At 39.3% G+C, this 11,738-nt stretch overlaps 1 non-coding gene and 2 pseudogenes across 1 annotated transcript; all 3 read right to left on the minus strand.

Annotated features, from left to right (window-relative positions):
* Positions 1-525: 525 nt before the first annotated feature.
* Positions 526-11,469, minus strand: LOC123486223 (annotated as a pseudogene).
* LOC121563351 lies at positions 7,128-7,307 on the minus strand (annotated as a pseudogene).
* On the minus strand, positions 8,402-8,592 carry LOC121563349. The gene has a single exon (XR_005999848.1). It is a non-coding gene; the product is annotated as a U2 spliceosomal RNA (small nuclear RNA).
* Positions 11,470-11,738: the final 269 nt, after the last annotated feature.

Consider the following 11,738-nt stretch of genomic DNA (forward strand, 5'->3'; position numbering starts at 1 on the left):
AGAGGGCCAGAGATAATTACAGACATGTGATAAGGCCACACAGAGGGCCAGAGATAATTAGATGATGATGACACATGATAATCTGAAGTACCAAAAAAAGCTGATTAGATGTCATTTTATAAAATTCCCCCCCAAAACATGAAAGTTACCAAAATTCTGGTAGTTTACTGGTAAACGTCGAAAGTTTCCAGTAATATACCCTTCGTTTGAAACCTTAAATAGACTAGAATATAAAAAAAATACATTTTTTCCAGAAGGAACTTCAGTTGTGGCACATCACATAAGATAAAGATTTAAAGTAAACATATAAACAGCAACACACATGACAGATACCAATGCTTACAAGGTATTTACAAGATAAACATGAGTAAAAAATACATAATGTCATTAAAAGCTGTACTGATGCCGTCTCTCTTGGTTTTAAGAGGTCAAAACCTGATTCTGTTACCTGATGGCAGTACTGCATATTGATTGTTCAGTGGAAGTGTCCAATAAGATTGATTTTCCCCGTACTGTGTGTGATCTTTGTAAATGTCTCAGAGAGCCTTATGGTTTCTCCCTACAATCTTTAAACTGACCTGCACAACTCTCCCTAGGCCCTAGAGTATCATGACCTGAGCCAAACCAGGCAACTAAGCTAACTGTTATGACAGGCTCAATACAACATCTTTACAAAAGGACTGCTTTTAAAATACGGATTGATTGTCACAGACTTTTAAAGATAAAATAACATGAACCAGATTAGTCAATAATGATAAGGTGTGTGTGTGGCAGTGTGAGTAGTCACTCAGTAGTCATTGGAAAGGTTCCTGAGAGAGAAAAGAGGGGGAAAGAAAATTGTCATTTTTCAATTGGATGAATACACTGGTCATTATGAGGTAGAGGTTTTCTTCTGTACACAGTCCAGTAATAAGATTATCTGACAGCCATTGTGACAAAACACAGCAGAACAGGTATTAACATGCAGCTGAGTGCATAGATGCAGACAACATGACCACCACAACAGTACATCATTTCAGAGCTTCTTCCTGAAGAAGAGAGACTACAGCAGACAGTGAGAGTGAAGATGTAAACCTACCTCTTTACAGCCTCCTGAGCTGGTTGGATCCTGCGCTTGTCTGACGAGCTGAGGGATTGTATGCTGAAACAAAAGAGGACATTTTTGAGTTATGTTTCAATTTTTGTTTTTTTGTAATTTATACTAAAAGCTTTTGTAACATTCTCAATATCGTCTGTTTCACGCTTTCTATCGGGATAATCAAATAAAGTTGTAAAAAATACTCACATGTGTGACGGACTGGAGCTTGGTGTGAAAGAGATCAAAACAGACAATGTACCGGCAGGAAACATACACCACAGAAGTACATTTCCAAGTTTCATTCCAAAGTTTCTTTCTCAATGAGAGAGATTACAGAAGACATGAAGAGGCTATGAAAGTATGAGAAGGTCAACCTACTTCTTCGTCGTCCTACGCTTGGTTGTTGAGCTGGTTGGTGAGCTGGTTGACGAGTTTGACCTGAAAAAACAAAATTTTTATTTTTTAGTTATAATAATTTTTTTACCTTAAAAAGCTTTTAAGAATGTGGAAGAGATACTCACAATTGTGATGGACTGGAGGTTGGTGTGACATTGAAATAAATCAAAATGTACAATGTACTAACAAGAACCACATAATCGGATTCATTATTATTTTATTACAATTATTTAATCTTGAAGAATGCGTTTAAACCAGCGTAGCACAGTCTCAGAAAATGTAATTGTCATGTTTCATGTTTTCTTTCAAAAAGGTTTCAATCATGACCCCTTAAATGTTCTTTAGAATGAGCATCTTACTGTTTGGATGGTGGTGGTGTCTTTAAGGGAGTTCTGCTGGTTTCAGGGTCAGTTACTGGGGGTTTTCTACATCAAATTAGATATCAACTGGTAAACATCTGGCAGACAAATCACATATTATATTCATAGTAACTGTTTTCATTTTCAAGGTAATATTTTGTATCTCTACCTTGACGAGGTCTCTTTTATCCTCTTTAGCAGCAACACTAATACACAGATTACAGCAATGAGACACACTAAACCCAACACTGAACCAACCACTGTACCTGTGAATGACAGAGATGACAAGAGAAGACAGAGGTGAAATTCACAGATACACTACACCTGAAAGTTAAATCATAAAAGATCAAAAATAGTAGGTTGACTATGACTTGTCATTATTAGAATAACAGCCATTTACCACTGATCCAGTCATCATCAGAGACCTGAGATTGACCTAGTATAGAAATACACAGACAGTACTTCATCATGAACACAGGAATTACTTCATAATGAACACAGGCAATACTTCATCATGAACACAGGCAGTACTTCATCATGAACACTGGCAGTACTTCATCATGAACACTGGCAGTACTTCATCATGAACACTGGCAGTACTTCATCATGAACACTGGCAGTACTTCATCATGAACACAGGCAGTACTTCATCATGAACACTGGCAGTACTTCATCATGAACACTGGCAGTACTTCATCATGAACACAGGTAGTACTTCAAATCAAATCAAATCAAATGTATTGTCACATACACGTGTTAAGCAGATGTTATTGCGGGTGTAGCGAAATGCTTGTGTTTCTAGCTCCGACAGTGCAGTAATATCTATCAACTAATATCTAACAATCTCACAACATTTACCCAATACACACAAATCTAAGTAAAGCAATGGAATTAAGAATATATAAATAAATATATGGACAAGCAATGTCAGAGCGGCATAGACTAAGATACTTCATCATGACATCATGTTCCTGATCATGTCAATATATTATGGAGGTATAAACCCTAACCATTTCTCACCTGTAATTGAAGCTTGATCCCTAGCTGGAATCACCATGGAAGCATTATTGGTGACATCACTGAAGGACAGTGACACAACACACCTAACCTCTTTGTCAGTTAGACTGGCCACTGCCACTGTTGCAGTAGTTGTCACAGTGATAGTTCCATTGGGATGGGTGACATCGACCGTGGTGGAATGTTCTATCATCATGTCATCCCAGGTCACTATAGGAGCAGGTCGTCCAGTAGCAGAACAGGACAGAGTGGTGTGACTGTTGTTGGTTTGTGTGATGAGGAGTGAGGGTCCATACAGCTCTACAGAACAACAACAGACACAGTTCACAGTGAATGTAAATACTATAATGTTTTCATGTACATGATTTACTAAATGTTTCCATTTACATGATTTACTAAATGATTCCATTTTGATAAATGTTTGCAAGACATTGGATGTATGATCTGATAAAATGGCTGCCTGAAGTTCTGAAGAAGTTGTTCTGGGTCAATCATTTACAGTACATTATGTTATCAGTTCTTACCATTGACTTGGAGGCAGGTCGTTCCGCTGATAGGTCCATCTGGAAAGGTGTTAAACAGACACTTGTAGCAGGACTCGTCTCCTCTTGACACTCCTCTGATGATGATAGAGCAGTTCTGCAGACCCTCGTCTTCAAACTCCACTTTCCCTTAAAAGGTTGGTTGACATTAGGACCGCGTTTACTGTAGGTGGCCACATTTTCATTCGCCCCTGGTGTCACCTTTTTGCCAGGTGACTTGCCACACATCTTTGGTTTTCATGAGCTCACAGTTTAAGATTGCATCTTCTCCCAGGGTTGCTGTGACAACCTGCTGTGTTCTCACCAACTGAGAGAGCCCTGCATGAAGACAGACACAATAGTTCTTAGACACTAGTAGTACTCAGAATGGTCAGAAGGGGGAGTACGGAGGTAAGGGAAGTCCAGTCTAGGAGGGAGGAAGTTATGGCACCTGTTGTAAAACGATCAATTTCAGGATAGAATATACATGATATGTGCATAAGGGCACAGCACACATCAACATTAAAGTACCCATTAGAGCGACATCAATCATTGCATACAGTAAGAGTATTGAGTTGCAGATTCAATATGAAATCATGCATTTACTGTAGTGAAATAAACTGCTTTGTCAACAGTTAACACACAATTCGCATGCACACACTGACAGACTGACAGACAGTTATGTATATAAACACTAGATGTGTTTCCTCCGAAGAGGGAGGGTGATGGATTGGACTACTAAAAACATGAGACTAGGTGATGTTTTGAAGCCACTGCGACGCCATTTTTGTACTCCTCCACCACTGTTTAAAACGTTTTGGAAGATATAGAAATGCATTTATTAATGTCTAGATTTGTTTACAGACACCTTAATGCATAGCTCAATGATTTACAAGTATGTCATACACTCTTGTTTTTATGTATATGTTGAATTAGTCAACTTTATCGATCAAATCTGATCAAACACTGTATAGCCTCATAACATTTATTTGATGGTCGGTCCTTGCATCTATTTCTCTGTCTATGAATTTCAGAGTGGTTACATTAGCCTCAGTCTAGTAGCATCTTCTAGTGGCTTAAAGCCTCGTGTATCTTGTTCTAGTTCTGTGAAACCAAAACGCGTTGTGCTGTGCCCAGCCTTTGTCTTACTACTTTTTGCTAATAAATACAAATTATTTAACAATTCAGAGTTTGTAGCTATTTACCCATGCAACAAGAAGATTGATTTACAGCTTCAATATGACATGTATTTAGTGTTGTGAAATAAACAGGTTTGTCAACAGTTGTGAAAGCACAATTAGATCAAGAAAGTGGCACAACAATATTGTGCCACTTTCAAGTGGTAGTTTTGTTCTCACTGTTTCCATGTCATGATTCTAATTTGCATGAATTATGTTACAGGTCTCTGTTCCATCCACCCTAGACTTTTAAAGCCACAGGGTTGTAACAGTGTGGCAGACTTCTGAACACACTTTCACCTCATCCTGTCAATCAGATCAAAAATTGGATATTTATGGAAATCCAAAGCATATTATCAAGAAAATAAAATACTTTTCCCAAACAGATGAAATGGAGCGCAATCAGAAGGAGGGCTGGAGGAAAAACACAGGAAGTAAATATAGGAAGTGCTTACCTCCCATGAGTCCCAGGAAGCCGCCTTCCGTGAGGCAATAAGAGACGAGAGACCAGATGAGATAAGAGAATGCTGATGTGTTACCATGGCAATGTCAAAACTAGGAACTACACTAGGGAAGACCTTCATAAACTTTATATAAAAGGTTTCAGCTAAACACCTTTTAACCACCAGACTAGGATGGAATATTTTCCGGTATTTTACAAATGTTCCATCCCGAGGAATAAATCACTTTTCTCCCGAGAATAAATAACTTTTCAGCAATCTGTAAATAGTACTGCACAAAATTCTAAAATCACCCCCATCAGTGTCATACCATGTACAATATAGGGAAAGATCTAGGAAACAGGGACTGTCTAATTTAATATTGGACATTCAGAGATGAGAGAATTAAGTTGGGTTACTTCTAAGTAACTTTGGCTTACTCCTAAGTCATCATCTCCAATATGTGACCTTCCATTATAGAGTATTGCTTTGCTGTGGATTGAGGCCTATACGTTCATATCAATGGTTCCTCCATTGTATTCAGCTTCCTTATTTCTATTGTGGATTGCGTTTCTGTACGCCAATGGAAAGTCTACAAAACTGTGAGCAAACCAGCCTATGTATTGAATACATGGAATTGGATTGTGATGACTCCAATGAATGAATCATGCACACAATATGCTTAGTTTATTATTATTTTATTTTTTATCAGGAATCACACTTCATGTGTATGAAAATGTTTGGTTAAATATGCATAAAAGGAGAGTAATTACCCATAATTCTGCACCTGGATCATTGTACATCCAGTTTTGATCATCGGGATTTAGTGACTGCAAAGAACATTTATGGATCTACTGGGATTTTTAAAAGACAGACTAACTTTCTGTTTTTCTGCTTGCACTCAAGAGATAAGTATAGTTGTGTTAATCTTTTTACAGGCAGTTGTGTTCTTTTGATGAATGTATTTGCAATTTTGACAGTATAATATTTTTTAGAATTATGTTTTTAAAAAGACAACTACATTTTCAAAAAGCATTTACTGTTTTGCAAAAGTTGTGTGTCTTGTGGACTCTGTTTTGGAAATCGAGAAAATTGTTCCAAAATATTATTGTAGGCGATTGAGAGAAACTGTAATAAATAAAGACAGTTGCTCCCATATTAAATAGTAGAAGAGTACACCATGCTGGACAGAAATGATTACAGCGCCTGGTATTCCCAGGCAGTGTACCAACCAAGTACTAAACAGGCCCGACCCTGCTTAGCTTCCGAGACTGGGCGTATGCGACTGGTATGGCCGAAGCCAACGACTGTATTGTATATATGATATGTACTGTATATATGATATGTACTGTATACATTCCGTAAATGAAGGAATAACTCTTGGTACACTATATAAAGTTTGTCACTCGAAAAGGTGCAGTGTGAAATCATAGAAATAGAATCAATGGGATGAATAGCCATAGTTACTTTGTAACACCCGGAAGACGGATTACAAACCTTGTATACATTTCAAGGGCATATATTTGAGTATTGTGAAATAGCAGGCCTATCAAATAATGACTTCAGACAAATACATCAGATAACGTTATCCCTGAGCCGACTAGGTGAAAAATCTGTCGATGTGCCCTTGAGCAAGGCACTTAACCCTAATTGCTCCTGTAAGTCGCTCTGGATAAGAGCATCTGCTAAATGACTAAAATGTAAAATGTACATCAGATAACGTTACCGTACATGACTTTAGCACATTTCATAGTTTATACTGTATAGTCTTCTAGTGTATATATTTCTAATCATAACAATTGTCTTCTTTTTGTTAAACTACTTTATTACTTAGCTATTTATGTATATTTTTGATAAGTGTATTGCACTGTTGAGGAGAGCTTGCAAGTAAGCCTCACTGTACTGTGGAGGTGATGAATAAACTTTGATTAGAAGATTAATGCACCATTGATATCAGCTATCATAGTCAAGATAACGGTGACCGACTTGACCAGCACTCTCTAGCCATCATTGACGTTGAGATGAACTTGTTCAAATGTGAAAATACAATACACATCATGATCCTAACAAATTCAAACTAAGCAACTGCGTTAACTTCACAATGAAGTTTATCTTTATCAATTTATCTTCACAATGACAGGGGGTGCACGCCCGGAGGTACTGCAATACCAGGTCGATGAGTGGAGTGGACAGAGCAAGCCCCTATTCCATCTCCCTATTCCAAAAAATCAATTTAATATATGGTCCCAGATAGGGACGATATCAGATATTAAACTGATAAGAATAGATTTTTTTTTTTTTTTTTTTGGAAAAATAATGTTTATTTTCATTTCTCATTCAAATACAAGTACAAAATCAGTGCATAACGTTGTACATAACATGGATTTACAAAAACAGTACCTTAACCGTATCAAAATAACAAAACTCCTAAAAAAAGTGCTGTTCTGAGGAACCTGACCAGCTAAAAGGTTTAATTCAAGAGAAGCAGTAAACAATGTCTCTAACAATCTCCCAAAGCTGATATTTCAAAGGAATAAAAACAATTATAGAAATAAAAACATACACATATATCAAAGGGAACTCTGAATAAACCTCAGTGTATATCAAATATTTACAAAGGCTTAGTCTACATTTCAATTTACATGACAGAATACAGTTATACATAGGCCTATATATAGGCTATAAAAAAACGTTTACAAAGAAGGGTATATCCCTTTCCATCTATGTTTAACAGATGTGATGCCCCACTTATCTATTTCGAATTGTATTTCTTCCAAATTTCTTGTTTTATAAATTTAACCAATCCCGTCGGTGACCACTTGAGGGTGTCATTGACCGCACCACATCTGGCCTCCCAAAGTTTGGTCTTGATAAGGGACACCAGAGTCACTAATTCTAATAATTGCACCTTTTCCACATTTTTTAGTTCAAATTTGGCTACCCCTTCATAATCAATGTTTTATAAAATATTAAAATCTATTTTAATTTTCTTCCAAACTATTTGGGCAAAAAGAGCATTCCCATAAAACATGGGGAATTGTTTCAATTATGAAACAGTTGTCCCTGGGACAAAATTTATTCAGGGTCAAATTATGATCATATAATGTTGAACGGACCGGAAGACGTCTGTGTAAAACAAGCCAATTAAAATCTTTCAGTCTGTTGTCTAAACCATTTAATTGTGCCCGTAGCCAGGTGGAAGGTGATATAGGTAATCGGTCTCTCTTCTAGTGTATATATTTCCAATCATAACAACGGTCTTCTTTTTTTAAACTACTTAATTACTTAGCTATTTGTGTATATTTTTGATCATGTGAATTGCACTGTTGTGAAATTACAATATACATCACGATCCTAACAAATTCAAACTGAGCAACTGCGTTAACTCTACCTGATTTACCTTTACAATGACAGGGGGTGCACCGTTCCTGGAGGTACTGCAATACCAGGTCGATGCGTGGAGTGGACGGAGCAAGCCCCTATTCCATCTCCCTATTCCAAAAATCAATTTAATATATGGTCCCCAGATAGGGGACGTATCAGATATTAAACTGATAAGAACAGATACTACACTTGATCTTAGCCAAAAGGCCGAGAAGCGATACCGCAATGCTTTCGGGAGGAAGGGGCCGTTCTCCGACACGTCAAATTCGACTGTGGTTACACCAAAATGAGCTCGGTAAGCTTTCCGCCAAATATCAAAGATGATGCTTTTAGAAAATGGTGGCATAGATTGGGAGTTGATCAACGTCGGGAACAACCACGTTTGACTGTTACAAAGTAACAAGTTGGTAGGTTCTAAAGTCACGTGGTGATCCGCCCTCCAATCGGAAATGAGAGAAAGCGTTGTTAAATTAAAACCTGATTAACAGCTCAATTGGAATAATAATATATCACGGGTGGGGGGGAAACAATTTGGAGATAATAATATTGACATAACATTTGATATTGTATCAAATATCTCTGGTAGCATTGCTGCCACAACGGAACTGAAGCAATTGTCCACTTGGTGGCACCAGAGTTCCACCGATCGTCGCTTTTTCCAATCTGTCCTGTGTGGTACATCAAACTGCATTTGAATGTTGAACCACTTGACTTCAATACATCATCAATGCGAAATAATGTGAACAATAAAAATAGCCTATGTCTTTTTTATTATTAAAATCTTTCTGTAGAGCCTTGTTTGATAAGGACATTGTGAGGAGGCCTTCATAAAGTTGCACTCCCAAATTACTAGAGGCCAAACTTCAACGACTGCATTGCGAGCTAGGCCGGAGCGGTCCTGGCGATGGTCCTGGCTGCCTAAAGTGTACTCCACATTATAAACTGTACAAACATGGCACTTTTGAGGCTTACTTTTACAATTAGGCTTACTCAGTCACTACAAGAAATGTCATATCATGGACATAAAATGCCATTAGGCCTAATGAAGGTACAGTATATGTAAGTTACTTGGTTGGTGACTTGTGAATCAATCTGTATGCGCATTAGGGTTCAATATTTTCCCGGTATTTTACAAATGTTCCATCCCGAGAATAAATGTCTTTCCTCCCAGGTAACCCGGTATTAACCGAGAATAAATCACTTTTCTCCCGCAAAAACCGAAAGTGTCATCTCAAAAGCATTGTAAAATTGTAAAGCATATACATGTCTGGATTTGATTAGAGCTTTGATCAGCATGAACATTCAAACCTGATTCTAACTGAGCCTGATGAGCCATATATTAAATATATTTTATGAGCACTACATTAACGACATTTAATGAAACCAACCCCCAAAAAGCCCAAATGATTTTGCCATTATCCAATAGGCTACATACATGATACACTGTAGGCACATTACGACTTTTCATGCTACAAAAAAGGGTCAATTTGTCAGCAAGGCACATCAATTAACGTAGTCCCAATCAATGGCAATTGCTGAACTTCATTAGGCAACATTTTAGGTGTTTTGTAACAGATGTCTATTTCATTCATCAAATGGCGCTAATAGGTTATATATGCAGTTTGGATGCTGAAATAATTTTGGAGTGGAAGAACATGCACAGAAGTAGCCTACATTTTGAATTGATTTGTTTGACAAATCAGATGAAAATATAATGACTGGTTTTGTTTATGCCACAATAAAAAAGGTAATTCATTTTTACCGTAATGTTTAATTGACTACTTTATTATTAGGCACATTAAATATGTTTTCGATGCGCCTCAATAGAGTCCCCCGAATGCACTGTTTTCATCAGAACAGAAATGTGTGTAATTAGTTCATTGAACCCATTCCCTCGTAAATCGCTCCATATCATTTTGATATTTTAAATGTACTTCTTGTAAAAAACACACAGAGAAGCAAATGGACGACAAATGGGAAGAAACAGTCGCCCTTTTAACAGGGTTCCTAAACCTCTAGCGTTTATGCTAGCTATGTTAAAATGGACGACATGGGGAAAGGAGGGAAGCGGACAAACTATCTAACTATGACATTAATTTTCAGACTCACTTTAAGTCCTCGTTAGGAGGCCTGTCTGGGAAACGGTGGTCCCCGGGAGGACTGTCCACAAAGATAGGGGGTCGGGAAAACACTTCCTCCTCAGTCAGTGTGGGTGCTGGAACACCGCTGGGTGCCAGACCGCTGCTGTCAGTAGAGCTCGCGCCTGACAGGGAAAGCAGAGTCTCCTCTGCGCTGCCCGGGTTTCGGCTTTTCTCCTCAGACTACACGCTTGCAAAACAACTGAAACGATCCCCCCCCAATGGCGGACTTCTCCGTTCTCTCCATGCGGATGAGTGAGGAAACAGGGCTCATCTGCTTCCTCTTGACAGAGCACTTCCTCCCCTTTCCCACAGTGGTCCAGCTCTCTGGAGCAGAGGGGCGGTGGGCTCTCCCGAGCCCTCCATTTGCTTGCTCCAACTCCTGTCCCCCGCTCCGTCTCTCCTCATGAGGTGATGATGGTGCCTCACTCCCGCTCTCCTCAGACCTCGCCGTTCTCTCTCCATCACTAGCTCCTCCACGACCTCCTCAATAGCGCGTAGCTCTATAACTTCTCCCTCATCTGCTATTTTTCGCTCACCGCTCTGGCGTAAGAGGGGGCTGCCTTTGAACAGTGACGGAACAGGTACTCCTCTGAGCTGCACAGACTGCAGCGCTTAGGCACGGTGCAATCCCTCATTACATGGCCGAGGGTCCCACAGTTTCTGCACCTGTCTGGGTGCAGGCATCAGCGAGGTGCCCGTACGTGCTGCACTTCCTGCAGAAGCGAAGCTGCCAAGCATACATGAGGTAGCCTCTGTCTGCACCCGATAGAAAAAAGACGCGGGAGGATGGAGGTAGCCATCATGGCCGCCTGTCTTCCTTTAGCAGCACGCGAAACTGCCTCTTCCTGTCCAGATGCCTAAGGCGTCCCTTAATATCTCTCACTTCTGGCAAGATGGTCACATACCGGCTGAGGTAGCACACTAGTGTTTCTTCAGTGACCCAGGGGTTGAACATGTGCACGGTTAGCACCCCTCAGATTGTGCCTGCACAGGGACTCAACTTGAAAACTACTGAGGGCGGGGTGCTGTCGCGGTCGTTCAGAAGAGCCCTCTCACCCCTCCAGCCTGGTGATGGTGTAGGAAAGACACATCATAGAACTTCTCGGGTGTGTTTTGTTGCTGACAGTGCACATCATCTGCTGTCAGCCGGAGAGGTCCAAAAAAGAACTTATTTTCCAAAACGAAATCTCTCCATCAAACTTTCTTTTCCAGTCCATTGAAAAC

Source organism: Coregonus clupeaformis, unplaced genomic scaffold, assembly GCF_020615455.1.
Source record: "Coregonus clupeaformis isolate EN_2021a unplaced genomic scaffold, ASM2061545v1 scaf1073, whole genome shotgun sequence".
NCBI classification, from domain to species: Eukaryota; Metazoa; Chordata; class Actinopteri; order Salmoniformes; family Salmonidae; genus Coregonus; species Coregonus clupeaformis.